The sequence below is a fragment of the Procambarus clarkii genome, chromosome 14 (assembly GCF_040958095.1).
Source record: "Procambarus clarkii isolate CNS0578487 chromosome 14, FALCON_Pclarkii_2.0, whole genome shotgun sequence".
NCBI lineage: Eukaryota > Metazoa > Arthropoda > Malacostraca > Decapoda > Cambaridae > Procambarus > Procambarus clarkii.
Genome location: NC_091163.1, coordinates 45,448,516 through 45,464,578, shown reverse-complemented (window position 1 = coordinate 45,464,578; position 16,063 = coordinate 45,448,516).

Genomic DNA, 16,063 nt, shown 5'->3' with positions numbered 1-16,063 from the left:
CCAGTTACTTTACTCAGAGCCTGATGCTTCATTATAGTCCAGTTACTTTACTCAGAGCCAGATGCTTCATTATAGTCCAGTTACTTTACTCAGAGCCAGATGCTTCATTATAGTCCAGTTACTTTACTCAGAGCCAGATGCTTCATTATTGTTCAGTTACTTTACTCAGAGCCTGATGCTTCATTATAGTCCAGTTACTTTACTCAGAGCCAGATGCTTCATTATAGTCCAGTTACTTTACTCAGAGCCTGATGCTTCATTATAGTCCAGTTACTTTACTCAGAGCCAGATGCTTCATTATAGTCCAGTTACTTTACTCAGAGCCAGATGCTTCATTATAGTCCAGTTACTTTACTCAGAGCCAGATGCTTCATTATTGTTCAGTTACTTTACTCAGAGCCTGATGCTTCATTATAGTCCAGTTACTTTACTCAGAGCCAGATGCTTCATTATAGTCCAGTTACTTTACTCAGAGCCTGATGCTTCATTATAGTCCAGTTACTTTACTCAGAGCCTGATGCTTCATTATAGTCCAGTTACTTTACTTAGAGCCTGATGCTTCATTATAGTCCAGCCTCCACCATTAATGTTTGTGTTGGTAATGACAGGTGCAGGAGACCATCAGGGAGGCCCTGGAGATGACGACCACAGAGACAGGTGCCACAGCTGACCCCGTACACCTGGGAGACTCGGCCTCCACCATTAATGTTTGTGTTGGTAATGACAGGTGCAGGAGACCATCAGGGAGGCCCTGGAGATGACGACCACAGAGACAGGTGCCACAGCTGACCCCGTACACCTGGGAGACTCGGACTCCAGCATCATGAATAAAGTTAAGGAAATCACTGGAGAAATCCCCCAGAAGGAAATAACAGTAAGTTTTTTATTTTCTCTCATTGGTCATATCACAATATATTAAGTTCCATTTTGAAGACAGGAAGACTGTTCTTAGGTTTATTGAGGTTCCCCTAAGTCAACTATTGACTTTCCTAAACATGCAATCCGCAATCCAGCCTAACTCCTGGATAAATATTTACTGGTAGGTGAACAGAGGCATCAGATGAATGGAAACATGTGAACCATTTTAGCTACAGTTCCAACACCAACCCCCTGCCAGTAGAGGGGGCTGGAGCTACAGGTCCAGCACCAACCCCCTGCCAGTAGAGGGGGGCTGGAGCTACAGGTCTAACACCAACCCCCTGCCAGTAGAGGGGGGGCTGGAGCTACAGGTCCAGCACCAACCCCCTGCCAGTAGAGGGGGGCTGGAGCTACAGGTCCAGCACCAACCCCGTGCCAGTAGATGGGGGGCTGGAGCTACAAGTCCAGCACCAACCCCCTGCCAGTAGAGGGGGGCTGGAGCTACAGGTCCAGCACCAACCCCCTGCCAGTAGAGGGGGGCTGGAGCTACAGGTCCAGCACCAACCCCCTGCCAGTAGAGGGGGGCTGGAGCAACAAGTGCAGCACCAACCCCCTGCCAGTAGAGGGGGGCTGGAGCTACAGGTCCAGCACCAACCCCCTGTCAGTAGAGGGGGGCTGGAGCTACAGGACCAGCACCAACCCCCTGCCAGTAGAGGGGAGCTGGAGCTACAGGTCCAGCACCAACCCCCTGCCAGAAGAGGGTGGGCTGGAGCTACAGGTCCAGCACCAACCCCCTGCCAGTAGAGGGAGGCTGGAGCTACAGGTCCAGCACCAACCCCCTGCCAGTAGAGGGGGGCTGGAGCTACAGGTCCAGCACCAACCCCCTGCCAGTAGAGGGGGGCTGGAGCTACAGGTCCAGCACCAACCCCCTGCCAGTAGAGGGAGCTGGAGCTACAGGACCAGCACCAACCCCCTGCCAGTAGAGGGGGGCTGGAGCTACAGGTCCAGCACCAACCCCCTGCCAGTAGAGGGGGGCTGGAGCTACAGGTCCAGCACCAACCCCCTGCCAGTAGAGGGGGGCTGGAGCTACAGGTCCAGCACCAACCCCCTGCCAGTAGAGGGAGCTGGAGCTACAGGACCAGCACCAACCCCCTGCCAGTAGAGGGAGGCTGGAGCTACAGGTCCAGCACCAACCCCCTGCCAGTAGAGGGGGGCTGGAGCTACAGGTCCAGCACCAACCCCCTGCCAGTAGAGGGGGGCTGGAGCTACAGGACCAGCACCAACCCCTTGCCAGTAGAGGGAGGCTGGAGCTACAGGTCCAGCACCAACCCCCTGCCAGTAGAGGGGGGGCTGGAGCTACAGGTCCAGCACCAACCCCCTGCCAGTAGAGGGGGGCTGGAGCTACAGGTCCAGCACCAACCCCCTGCCAGTAGAGGGGGGGCTGGAGCTACAGGTCTAGCACCAACCCCCTGCCAGTAGAGGGGGGCTGGAGCTACAGGTCCAGCACCAACCCCCTGCCGGTAGAGGGGGGCTGGAGCTACAGGTCCAGCACCAACCCCCTGCCAGTAGAGGGGGGGCTGGAGCTACAGGTCCAACACCAACCCCCTGCCAGGGGGTTGGTTGTAGTAGATGTGTTGTGGTGGTTGTTAATGTGCTGGTTGTGGAAGGTGTGTTGTGATGGTTGTTAATGTGCTGGTTGTGGAAGGTGTGTTGTGGTGGTTGTTAATGTGCTGGTTGTGGAAGGTGTGTTGTGGTGGTTGTTAATGTGCTGGTTGTGGTAGGTGTGTTGTGGTGGTTGTTAATGTGCTGGTTGTGGAAGGTGTGTTGTGGTGGTTGTTAATGTGCTGGTTGTGGTAGGTGTGTTGTGGTGGTTGTTAATGTGCTAGTTGTGGTAGGTGTGTTCTGGTGGTTGTTAATGTGCTGGTTGTGGTAGGTGTGTTGTGGTGGTTGTTAATGTGCTGGTTGTGGTAGGTGTGTTGTGGTGGTTGTTAATGTGCTGGTTGTGGTAGGTGTGTTGTGGTGGTTGTTAATGTGCAGGTTGTGGTAGGTGGGTTGTGGTGGTTGTTAATGTGCTGGTTGTGGTAGGTGTGTTGTGGTGGTTGTTAATGTGCTGGTTGTGGTAGGTGGGTTGTGGTGGTTGTTAATGTGCTGGTTGTGGTAGGTGTGTTGTGGTGGTTGTTAATGTGCAGGTTGTGGTAGGTGGGTTGTGGTGGTTGTTAATGTGCTGGTTGTGGTAGGTGTGTTGTGGTGGTTGTTAATGTGCTGGTTGTAGTAGGTGGGTTGTGGTGGTTGTTAATGTGCTGGTTGTGGTAGGTGTGTTGTGGTGGTTGTTAATGTGCTGGTTGTGGTAGGTGGGTTGTGGTGGTTGTTAATGTGCAGGTTGTGGTAGGTGTGTTGTGGTGGTTGTTAATGTGCTGGTTGTGGTAGGTGGGTTGTGGTGGTTGTTAATGTGCTGGTTGTGGTAGGTGTGTTGTGGTGGTTGTTAATGTGCAGGTTCCTGTTTGATACCTGCGTGATGGGGTTCTGGGAGTTCTTCTACTCCCCAAGCCCGGCCCGAGGCCAGGCTCGACTTGTGAGAGTTTGGTCCACCAGGCTGTTGCTTGGAGCGGCCCGCAGGGCCACTTACCCACCACAGCCCGGCTGATCCGGAACTTCTCCTAAAATTAGGTCCAGTTTTATCTTGAAGATGTCCACGGTTGTTCCGGCAATATTTCTTAGTCGCTGGGAGGATGTTGAACAACCGCGGACCTCTGATGTTTATACAGTCCTCTCTGATTGTGACTATGGCACCTCTGCTCTTCACTGGTTGAATCTTGCATTTTCTTCCATATCGTTCACTCCAGTACGTTGTTATTTTACTGTGTAGATTTGGGACCTGGCTCTCCAGTATTTTCCATGTGTATATTATTTGGTATCTCTCTCTTCTCCTTTCTAAAGTACATTTGGAGAGCTTTGAGACGATCCCAATAATTTAGGTGTTTTATCTCGTCTATGCATGCCATATATGTTTTCTGTATTCTCTCTATTTCAGCAATCTCTCCTGCTCTGAAGGGGGAAGTGAGTACTGAGCAGTACTCGAGATGGGACAACACAAGTGACTTGAAGAGTACAACCATTGTGATGGGATCCCTGGATTTGAAAGTTCTCGTAATCCATCCGATCATTTTTCTGGCTGACACGATATTTGCTTGGTTATGCTCCCTAAACGTTAGATCGTCGGACATCATTATTCCCAAATCCTTGACATGCTGTTTTTCTACTATGGGAAGATTCGATTGTGTTTTGTACCCTGTATTATGTTTCAGATCCTCATTTTTGCTGTTCCTGAGTACCTGAAATTTATCACTGTTAAACATCATGTTATTTTCTGCTGCCAATCGAAAACTTTGTTGACATCTGCATGTAGTTTTTCATTGTCTTCAGCAGAGTTAATTTTAATGCTGATTTTTGTGTCATCTGCAAAGGACGACACGAAGCTGTGACGTGTATTTTTGTCTATATCAGATATGAGAATAAGGAACAGTAGTGTGCAAGGACTGTACCTTGAGGTACTGTACAGAGCTTTTAACATCGCTTAGACACGATTTTATCTGATTGACTGTTACTCTTTGTGTTCTGTTCGACAGGAAATTGAGTATCCAGAGTCCGACTTTTCCAGTTATTCCCATTGACCTCATTTTGTGAGCTATCACCCCATGGTCACATTTGTCGAACGCCTTTGCAAAGTCTGTGTATGCAACATCTGCATTTTGCCTTTCTTCTAGGGCTTCTGTGATTTTGTCATAGTGGTTGAGTAACTGTGGCAGACAGGATCTTCCCGCTCTAAATCCATGTTGTCCTGGATTGTGCAATTCATTGTTTTCCATAAAACTAGAAATTTGATTCCTAATCACTCTATCAAACACTTTTATTATGTGTGATGTTAGTGCAACTGGCCTATAATTTTTTGCCAAGGCTTTACTCCCCCCCCTCGTGCAACGGAGCTATATCTGCACATTTAAGTGCTGCTGGTATCTCCCCTGTATCCAGGCTCTTTCTCCCTAATACGCTGAGTGCTCTCGCTACTGGTACTTTACATTTCTTTATGAATATTGAATTCCATGAGTCAGGCCCAGGAGCTGAGTGCATAGGCATATTGTCAATTTCTCTTTCAAAGTCTTCCGAGTTTGTGGTAATACCCGTTATATTATCTGCAGCTTGAATGTCATTCATAAAGAAGCTGTCTGGGTCATCAACTTTCATGTTGTTTATTGGTGTGCTAAACATAGCCTCATACTGGCTTATTAGAATGTCACTAATCTCTTTGTTGTTCTCTGTGTACGTACCTTCAGTTGTAATTAACGGTCCAATACTGGTCGAGGTTTTGTGTAGGTGTGTTGTGGTGGTTGTTAATGTGCTGGTTGTGGTAGGTGTGTTGTGGTGGTTGTTAATGTGCTGGTTGTAGGTGTGTTGTGGTGGTTGTTAATGTGCTGGTTGTGGTAGGTGTGTTGTGGTGGTTGTTAATGTGCTGGTTGTAGTAGGTGTGTTGTGGTGGTTGTTAATGTACTGGTTGTGGTAGGAGTGTTGTGGTGGTTGTTAATGTGCTGGTTGTAGTAGGTGTGTTGTGGTGGTTGTTAATGTACTGGTTGTGGTAGGTGTGTTGTGGTGGTTGTTAATGTGCTGGTTGTGGTAGGTGTGTTGTGGTGGTTGCTAATGTGCTGGTTGTAGTAGGTGTGTTGTGATGGTTGTTAATGTGCTGGTTGTAGTAGGTGTGTTGTGGTGGTTGTTAATGTGCTGGTTGTGGTAGGTGTGTTGTGGTGGTTGTTAATGTGCTGGTTGTAGTAGGTGTGTTGTGGTGGTTGTTAATGTGCTGGTTGTGGTAGGTGTGTTGTGGTGGTTGTTAATGTGCTGGTTGTAGTAGGTGTGTTGTGATGGTTGTTAATGTGCTGGTTGTAGTAGATGTGTTGTGGTGGTTGTTAATGTGCTGGTTGTAGTAGGTGTGTTGTGGTGGTTGTTAATGTGCTGGTTGTAGTAGGTGTGTTATGGTGGTTGTAATGTGCTGGTTGTGGTAGGTTTGTTATGGTTGTTAATGTGCTGGTTGTGGTAGGTTTGTTATGGTTGTTAATGTGCTGGTTGTGGTAGGTTTGTTATGGTTGTTAATGTGCTGGTTGTGGTAGGTGTACTCACCTAGTTGTACTTACCTAGTTGTGTTTGCATGGGTTGAGCTCTGGCTCTTTGGTCCCGCCTCTCAACCGTCAATCAACTGGTGTACAGATTCCTGAGCCTACTGGGCTCTATCATATCTACATTTGAAACTGTGTATGGAGTCAGCCTCCACTACATCACTTCCTAATGCATTCCATTTACTAACTACTCTGACACTGAAAAAGTTCTTTCTAATGTCTCTGTGGCTCATTTGGGTACTTGGCTTCCACCTGTGTCCCCTTGTGCGTGTGCCACCTGTGTTAAATAATCCATCCTTGTCCACCCTATCAATTCTTTTGAGAATTTTGTATGTGGTGGTCATGTCTCCCGTAGCTCTTCTGTCTTCCAGCGACGTGAGGTGCAGTTCACATAGTCTGTCCTCATAACTCATGCTTCTTAGTTCTGGGACTAACCTAGTGGCATACCTCTGAACTTTTTCCAGCTTCGTTTTGTGCTTGACTAGGTACGGACTCCATGCTGGGCCTGCATACTCCAGGATTGGTCTTACATATGTGGCATACAAGGTTCTGAAGGATTCCTTGCACAGGTTTCTGAAAGCAGTTCTGATATTAGCCAGCCTCGCATAGGCTGCTGAAGTTATTCTTTTAATGTTGGCTTCAGGAGACAGGTTTGGCGTGATATCAACTCCCAGGTCTTTCTCTCTGTCCGTTTCGTGAAGGACTTCATCTCCCATTCGGTATCCAGTGACTGGCCTCCTAGTTCCTCCTAGTTTCATTACCTTACATGTTCTTGGGTTGAACTTTAGTAGCCATTTGTCGGACCATTTCTTCAGTTTGTCTAGGTCATCTTGTAGCCTCATACTATCCTCCTCTGTCCTGATCCTCCTCATAATTTTTGCGTCATCAGCAAACATCGAGAGGAACGAGTCAATTCCTTCTGGAAGATCATTTAGTATATCAGAAACAGTATAGGTCCAAGGACTGATCCCTGTGGGAATCCACTGGTGACTCCCCGCCACTCCAAGACCTCACCTCTCACAGTGACTCGCTGTGTCCTCTTGCTTAGGTACTCTCTTATCCAGTGGAGTACCTTCCCTTTCACTCTTGCCTGCATCTCCAGTTTGTGCACTAGTCTCTTATGTGGTACTGTGTCAAAAGCTTTCTGGCAGTCCAGAAATATGCAGTCTGCCCAGCCCTCTCTCTCTCTTGCCTGACTTTTGTTGCCTGGTCATAGAACTCAATTAATCCTGTTAGGCATGATTTGCCATCTCTGAACCCATGTTGATGTTGTGTTACAAAGTTCTTTTGCTCCAGATGTTCCACTAGCTTTTTTCGCACAATCTTTTCCATCATCTTGCATGGAATGCAAGTTAGGGACACTGGCCTGTAGTTCAGTCCCTCCTGCCTATCTCCCTTCTTGTATATTGGGACTACATTGGCTGTCTTCCATATTTTTGTCAGTTCGCCTGTTACCAGTGACTTGTTGTACACTATGGAGAGTGGTAGGCACAGAGCCTCTGCTCCTTCCTTAAGGATCCATGGTGAGATTCCATCCGGGCCTATAGCCTTTGTCACGTCCAAATCTAGCAGATGCTTCTTCACCTCCCCACTGTTATCTCAAACTCCTCTAGTGGTGTCTGGGTTGGTGTTCCCTCCCTTATCTCTGGGACTTCTTGCTCTGAGGTGAAGACTTCCTGGAATTTCTTATTGAGTTCCTCGCACACTTCCTTGTTGTTTGTAGTGAATCCACATCCTCAATTTCATTACCTGTTCCTTCTCTGTTGTTTTCCTCCTGATGTGGCTATGCAGCAGTTTGGGTTGAGTCTTTGCCATGCTCGCTATGTCATTTTCATATTGCCTCTCTACCTCTCTTCTCACTCTGATGTATTCATCCCTGGCGCTCTGGTATCTTTTTCTGCTCTCTAGTGTTCTGTTGTTTCTATAGTTTCTCCATGCCCTTTTACTTAGCTGCTTTGCTAGCTTGCAACTCTGATTAAGCCATGGGTTTCTCATTTCCATTTCATTTTTTTTTCATTTTGGACTGGGACGTACTTGTCTGCTGCCTCCTTACACTTCTGTATGATGTTGTCTATCATGTCTTGAACCGTCTTTCATCTGAGCTGTATTTCCCAAGCTATTTCAGTTAGGAATTTTCTCATCTTTTCATAGTTTTCCTTCCAGAATGCCGGCCTCTTGTTTTCTGGTCCCTTACATTGTGTGTGTGGTGGTTGTGTGTGTGATGGTTGTGTGTGTGGTGGTTATGTGTGAGTACATTAACCCTTCTTCGACCAGGTACTCAAACAACAGTACACTGTTATCACTCATACCCACGGGGGCTTCAAGACCGATTTCCCTTATGTCTGAATCGTTCAGAGTGAATACTAGGTCGAGTCTCGCTGGTTCATCGTTGCCTCTCATTCTCGTGGGACCCTTGACATGCTGACTTAAAAAGTTTCTAGTCGTCACCTCTAGCAGTTTCGCTCTCTATGTTTCCTCCCCTCCGTGTGGTTCTCTGTTTTCCCAGTCTATCCTTCCATGATTAAAGTCCCCCATGATGAGCACAGGTGTGTTGTGGTGGTTGTTAATGTGTTGGTTGTGGTAGGTGTGTTGTGGTGGTTGTTAATGTGCTGGTTGTGTAGGTGTGTTGTGGGGGTTATTGATGTGCTGGTTGTGGTAGGAGTGCTGTGGTGGTTGTTAATGTGCTGGTTGTAGTAGATGTGTTGTGGTGGTTGTTAATGTGCTGGTTGTGGTGGTTGTTAATATGCTGGGTTGGTAGGTGTGTTGTGGTGGTTGTTAATGTGCTGGTTGTGGTAGGTGTGTTGTGGTGGTTGTTAATGTGCTGGTTGTGTAGGTGTGTTGTGGTGGTTGTTAATGTGCTGGTTGTGTAGGTGTGTTGTGGTGGTTGTTAATGTGCTGGTTGTGGTAGGTGTGTTGTGGTGGTTGTTTATGTGCTGGTTGTGGTAGGTGTGTTGTGGTGGTTGTTAATGTGCTGGTTGTGTAGGTGTGTTGTGGTGGTTGTTAATGTGCTGGTTGTGGTAGGTGTGTTGTGGGTGTTGTTATTGTGCTGGTAGTATGTGTGGTGGTTGTGTGTGTGTGTGTTGTGGTGGTTGTTAATGTGCTGGTTGTGGTACTTGTGTTGTGGTGGTTGTGATAGGTGTGTTGTGGTGGTTGTTAATGTGCTAGTTGTGGTAGTTGTGTTGTGGTTGTTGTTATTGTGCTGGTAGTATGTGTGGTGGTTGTGTGTGTGTGTGGTGGTTGTGTGTGTGGTGGTTATGTGTGTGTGGTGGTTATGTGTGTGTGTGTGTGTGGTGGTTCTGTGTGTGGTGGTTCTGTGTGTGGTGGTTGTGTGTGTGGTGGTTATGTGTGAGTGTGGTGGTTGTGTGTGTGTGTGTGTGTGTGTGTGGTTGTGTGTGTTTGGTGGTTGTGTGTGTGTGTGTGTGTGTGGTGGTTGTGTGTGTGATGGTAGTGTGTGTGGTGGTTGTGTGTGTGTGGTGGTTGTGTGTGTGGTGGTTGTGTGTGTGGTGGTTGTGTGTGTGGTGGTTGTGTGTGGTGGTGGTCGTGGGTGTGGTGATTGTGAGTGTGGTGGTTGTGTGTGTGGTGGTTGTGTGTGTGGTGGTTGTGTGTGTGGTGGTTGTGTGTGTGGTGGTTGTGTGTGTGGTGGTTGTGATTGTGAGTGTGGTGGTTGTGTGTGTGGTGGTTGTGTGTGTGATGGTTGTGTGTGTGGTGGTTATGTGTGAGTGTGGTGGTTGTGTGTGTGTGTGGTGGTTGTATGTGTGGTGGTTGTGTGTGTGGTGGTTGTGTGTGTGATGGTTGTGTGTGTGGTGGTTGTGTGTGTGGTGGTTGTGTGTGTGGTGGTTGAGTGTGTGGTGGTTGTGTGTGTGGTGGTTGTGGGTGTGGTGATTATGTGTGTGGTGGTTGTGTGTGTGGTGGTTGTGTGTGTGGTGGTTGTGTGTGTGGTGGTTGTGGGTGTGGTGGTTGGGAGTGTGGTTGTGAGTGTGGTGGTTGTGTGTGTGTGGTGGTTGTGTGTGTGGTGGTTGTGTGTGTGTGGTGGTTGAGTGTGTGGTGGTTGTGTGTGTGGTGGTTGTGGGTGTGGTGATTATGTGTGTGGTGGTTGTGTGTGTGGTGGTTGTGTGTGTGGTGGTTGTGTGTGTGGTGGTTGTGTGTGTGGTGGTTGTGAGTGTGGTGGTCGTGAGTGTGGTGGTCGTGGGTGTGGTGATTGTGAGTGTGGTGGTTGAGTGTGGTGGTTGTGGGTGTGGTGGTTGGGAGTGTGGTTGTGAGTGTGGTGGTTGTGAGTGTGGTGGTTGTGAGTGTGTGGTGGTTGTGTGTGTGTGGTGGTTGTGAGTGTGGTGGTTGTGTGTGTGGTGGTTGTGTGTGTGTGTGTGTGGTGGTTGTGTGTGTGTGTGGTGGTTGTGTGTGTGTGGTGGTTGTGAGTGTGGTGGTTGTGTGTGTGGTGGTTGTGTGTGTGTGTGTGTGTGTGTGGTGGTTGTGTGTGGTGGTTGTGTGAGTGTGGTGGTTGTGTGTGTGTGGTAGTTGTGTGTGTGTGGTGGTTGTGTGTGGTGGTGGTTGTGTGTGTGTGGTGGTTGTGTATGTGGTGGTTGTGAGTGGTGGTTGTGAGTGTGGTGGTTGTGTGTGTGGTGGTTGTGAGTGTGGTGGTTTTGAGTATTGGGATTGTGTGTGTTGTGGTTGTGAGTGTTGTGGTTGTGAGTGTGGTGGTTGTGAGTGTGGTGGTTTTGAGTATTGGGATTGTGTGTGTTGTGGTTGTGAGTGTGGTGGTTGTGAGTGTGGTGGTTGTGTGTGGTGGTTGTGAGTGTGGTGGTTGTGAGTGGTGGTTGTGAGTGTGGTGGTTGTGTGTGTGGTAGTTGTGTGTGTGGTGGTTGTGAGTGTGGTGGTTGTGTGTGTGTGTGTGTGGTGGTTGTGTGTGTTTGGTGGTTGTGTGTGTGTGTGTGGTGGTTGTGTGTGTGATGGTTGTGTGTGTGGTGGTTGTGAGTGTGGTGGTTGTGTGTGTGGTGGTTTTATGTGTGGTGGTTGTGTGTGTGGTGGTTGTGTGTGTGTGGTGGTTGTGTGTGTGGTGGTTGTGTGTGTGTATAGTGGTTGTGTGTGTGGTGGTTGTGTGTGTGTTGGTTGTGTGTATGGTGGTTGTGTGTGTGGTGGTTGTGTGTGTGGTGGTTGTGTGTGGTGGTTGTGTGTGTGGTGGTTGTGTGTGTGTGTAGTGGTTGTGTGTGTGGTGGTTGTGTGTGTGTGGTGGTTGTGTGTGTGGTGGTTGTGTGTGTGTGTGGTGGTTGTGTGTGTGTGTGGTGGTTGTGTGTATGGTGGTTGTGTGTGTGTGGTGGTTGTGTGTGTGTAGTGGTTGTGTGTGTGGTGGTTGTGTGTGTGTGGTGGTTGTGTGTGGTGGTTGTGTGTATGGTGGTTGTGAGTGTGGTGGTTGTGTGTGTGGTGGTTGTGTGTGTGTGTGGTGGTTGTGTGTGGTGGATGTGTGTGTGGTGGTTGTGTGTGTGTGTGGTGGTTGTGTGTGTGTGTGGTGGTTGTGTGTGGTGGTGTGTGTGTGTGGTGGTGTGTGAGTGTGGTGGTTGTGTGTGTGGTGGTTGTGTGTGTGGTGGTTGTGTGTGTGGTGGTTGTGTGTGTGGTGGCTGTGTGTGTGATGGTTGTGTGTGTGGTGGTTGTGTGTGTGATGGTTGTGTGTGTGGTGGTTGTGTGTGGTGGCAGTGTGTGTGGTGGTTGTGTGTGTGGTGGTTGTGTGTGTGTGTGGTGGTTGTGTGTGTGTGTGGTGGTTGTGTGTGTGTGTAGTGGTTGTGTGTGTGGTGGTTGTTTGTGTGGTGGTTGTGTGTGTGGTGGTTGTGTGTGTGGTGGTTGTGTGTGTGGTGGTTGTGTGTGTGATGGTTGTGAGTGTGGTGGCTGTGTGTGTGGTGGTTGTGTGTGTGGTGGTTGTGTGTGTGGTGGTTGTGTGTGTGGTGGTTGTGTGTGTGATGGTTGTGTGTGTGGTGGTTGTGTGTGTGGTGGTTGTGTGTGTGGTGGCTGTGTGTGTGGTGGCTGTGTGTGTGGTGGCTGTGTGTGTGGTGGTTGTGTGTGTGATGGTTGTGTGTGTGGTGGTTGTGTGTGTGATGGTTGTGTGTGTGGTGGCTGTGTGTGTGGTGGTTGTGTGTGTGGTGGTGTGTGAGTGTGGTGGTTGTGTGTGGTGGTTGTGTGTGTGTTGGTTGTGTGTATGGTGGTTGTGTGTGTGTGTGGTGGTTGTGTGTGTGGTGGTTGTGTGTGTGTGGTGGTTGTGTGTGTGTGTGGTGGTTGTGTGTGTGTGTAGTGGTTGTGTGTGTGGTGGTTGTGTGTATGGTGGTTGTTTGTGTGGTGGTTGTGTGTGTGGTGGTTGTGTGTGTGTGGTGGTTGTGTGTGGTGGTTGTGTGTGTGTTGGTTGTGTGTGTGGTGGTTGTGTGTGTGTATGGTGGTTGTGTGTGTGGTGGTTGTGTGTGTGGTGGTTGTGTGTGTGTGTGTGGTGGTTGTGTGAGTGTGGTGGTTGTGTGTGTGGTGGTTGTGAGTGTGGTGGTTGTGTGTGTGTGTGGTTGTGTGTGTGGTGGTTGTGTGTGTGTGGTGGTTGTGTGTGTGTATGGTGGTTGTGAGTGTGGTGGTTGTGTGTGTGGTGGTTGTGTGTGTGGTGGTTGTGTGTGTGGTGGTTGTGTGTGTGTGTGGTGGCTGTGTGTGTGGTGGTTGTGTGTGTGGTGGTTGTGTGCGTGTGTGGTGGTTGTGTGTGTGGTGGTTGTGTGTGTGTGTGGTGGCTGTGTGCGTGGTGGTTGTGTGCGTGGTGGTTGTGTGTGTGGTGGTTGTGTGTGTGTGTGGTGGTTGTGTGTGGTGGTGTGTGTGTGTGGTGGTGTGTGAGTGTGGTGGTTGTGTGTGTGGTGGTTGTGTGTGTGTGTGGTGGTTGTGTGTGTGTGGTGGTTGTGTGTGTGTGGTGGTTATGTGTGTGTGTGGTGGTTGTGTGTGTGCGGTGGTTTTGTGTGGTGGTGTGTGTGTGTAGTGATGTGTGTGTGTGTGTGTGGTGGTTGTGAGTGTGGTGGTTGAGTGTGTGGTGGTTGTGTGTGTAGTGGTTGTGTGTGTGTGTAGTTGTTGTATGTGTGTGTGTGGTGGTTATGTGTGTGTGTGTGTGTGGTGGTTATGTGTGTGTGTGTGTGGTGGTTGTGTGTGTGTGTGTGGTGATTATGTGTGTGTGTGGTGGTTGTGTGTGGTGGCTGTGTGTGTGGTGGTTGTGTGTGTGTGTGTGGTGGTTGTGTGTGTGTGTGGTGGTTGTGTGTGGTGGCTGTGTGTGTGGTGGTTGTGTGTGTGGTGGTTGTGTGTGTGTGTGGTGGTTGTGTGTGGTGGTGTGTGTGTGTGTGGTGGTGTGTGAGTGTGGTGGTTGTGTGTGTGGTGGGGTTGTGTGTGGTGGTTGTGTGTGTGGTGGCTGTGTGTGTGGTGGTTGTGTGTGTGATGGTTGTGTGTGTGGTGGTTGTGTGTGTGATGGTTGTGTGTGTGGTGGTTGTGTGTGGTGGTTGTGTGTGTGGTGGTTGTGTGTGTGTGGTGGTTGTGTGTGTGTGTGGTGGTTGTGTGTGTGTGTGGTGGTTGTGTGTGTGTGTGGTGGTTGTGTGTGTGTGTAGTGGTTGTGTGTGTGGTGGTTGTGTGTGTGTTGGTTGTGTGTATGGTGGTTGTTTGTGTGGTGGTTGTGTGTGTGGTGGTTGTGTGTGTGTGGTGGTTGTGTGTGTGTGGTGGTTGTGTGTGTGTTGGTTGTGTGTGTGGTGGTTGTGTGTGTGTATGGTGGTTGTGTGTGTGGTGGTTGTGTGTGTGGTAGTTGTGTGTGTGGTGGTTGTGTGCGTGTGTGGTGGTTGTGTGCGTGTGTGGTGGTTGTGTGTGTGGTGGTTGTGTGTGTGGTGGTTGTGTGTGTGGTGGCTGTGTGTGTGGTGGTTGTGTGTGTGGTGGTTGTGTGTGTGTGTGGTGGTTGTGTGTGTGCGGTGGTTTTGTGTGGTGGTGTGTGTGTGTAGTGGTGTGTGTGTGTGTGTGGTGGTTGTGAGTGTGGTGGTTGTGTGTGTAGTGGTTGTGTGTGTGTGTAGTTGTTGTATGTGTGTGTGTGGTGGTTGTGTGTGTTGTGGTTGTGTTTGTGTGTGGTGGTTATGTGTGTGGTGGTTGTGTGTGTGTGTGTGTGTGTGTGTGTGTGTGTGTGTGTGTGTGTGGGTGTTGTGTGTGTGGTGGTTGTGTGTGTGTGTGTGTGTGTGTGTGTGTGTGGGTGTGGGTGTTGTGTGTGTGGGTGTTGTGTGTGTGGTGGTTGTGTGTGTGTGTGTGTGTGTGTGTGTGTGTGTGTGTGTGTGTGTGGGTTGTGTGTAGTGGTTGTGTGTGTGGTGGTTGTGTGTGTGTGTGGTGGTTGTGTGTGTGGTGGTTGTGTGTGTGTGGTGGTTGTGTGTGTGTGGTGGTTGTGTGAGTGTTGTGGTTGTGTGTGTGTGGTGGTTGTGTGTGTGTGTGGTGGTTGTGTGTGTGTGTGGTGGTTGTGTGTGTGTGTGGTGGTTGTGTGTGTGTGTGTGTGTGGTGGTTATGTGTGTGTGTGTGTGGTGGTTGTGTGTGTGTGTGTGTGGTGGTTATGTGTGTGTGTGTGTGGTGGTTGTGTGTGTGTGTGGTGGCTGTGTGTGTGTGTGGTGGTTGTGTGTGTGTGGTGGTTGTGTGTGTGTGGTGATTGTGTGTGTGGTTGTGTGTGTGTGTGTGGTGGTTGTGTGTGTGTGGTGATTGTGTGTGTGGTTGTGTGTGTGTGTGTGGTGGTTGTGTGTGTGTGGTGATTGTGTGTGTGGTTGTGTGTGTGTGTGTGGTGGTTGTGTGTGTGTGTGTGGTGGTTGTGTGTGTGTGGTGGTGGTGTGTGGTGGTTGTGTGTGTGTGTGGTGGTTGTGTGTGTGGTGGTTGTGTGTGGTGGTTCTGTGTGTGGTGGTTGTGAGTGTGGTGGTTGTGTGTGTGTGTGGTGGTTGTGTGTGGTGGTTGTGTGTGTAGTGGTTGTGTGTGTAGTGGTTGTGTGTGGTGGTTGTGAGTGTGGTGGTTGTGAGTGTGTTGGTTGTGAGTGTGGTGGTTGTGTGAGTGTGGTGGTTGTGTGTGTGGTGATTGTGTGTGTGGTGATTGTGTGTGTGGTGATTGTGTGTGTGTTGGTTGTGTGTGTGTTGGTTGTGTGTGTGGTGGTTGTGTGTGTGGTGATTGTGTGTGTGGTGGTTGTGTGAGTGTGGTGGTTGTGTGTGTGTGTGGTGGTTGTGTGAGTGTGGTGGTTGTGTGAGTGTGGTGGTTGTGTGTGTGTGTGTGGTGGTTGTGTGAGTGTGGTGGTTGTGTGTGTGTTGGTTGTGTGTGTGGTGGTTTTGTGTGTGTGGTGGTTGTGTGAGTGTGGTGGTTGTGTGAGTGTGGTGGTTGTGAGTGTGGTGGTTGTGTGTGTGTGTGGTTGTGTGTGTGGTGGTTGTGTGTGTGTGGTGGTTGTGTGTGTGTTGGTTGTGTGTATGGTGGTTGTGAGTGTGGTGGTTGTGTGTGTGGTGGTTGTGTGTGTGTGGTGGTTGTGTGTGTGTGGTGGTTGTGTGTGTGTGGTGGTTGTGTGTGTTGGTTGTGTGTATGGTGGTTGTGAGTGTGGTGGTTGTGTGTGTGTGGTGGTTGTGTGTGGTGGTTGTGTGTATGGTGGTTGTGAGTGTGGTGGTTGTGAGTGTGGTGGTTGTGTGTGTGGTAGTTGTGTGTGTGGTGGTTGTGTGTGTGGTGGTTGTGTGTGTGTGGTGGTTGTGTGTGTGTTGGTTGTGAGTTTTGTGGTTGTGTGTGTGGTGGTTGTGTGTGTGGTGGTTGTGAATGTGGTGGTTGTGTGTGTGGTAGTTGTGTGTGTGTGTGTGGTGGTTGTGTGTGTGTGGTGGTTGTGTGTGTGGTGGTTATGTGTGTGTGTGGTGGTTGTGTGTGTGGTGGTTGTGTGTGTGTGGTGGTTGTGTGAGTGTGGTGGTTGTGTGTGTGTGTGTGTGTGTGGTGGTTGTGTGTGGTGGTTGTGTGTGTGTGGTGGTTGTGAGTGTGGTGGTTGTGTGTGTGTGGTAGTTGTGTGTGTGTGGTGGTTGTGT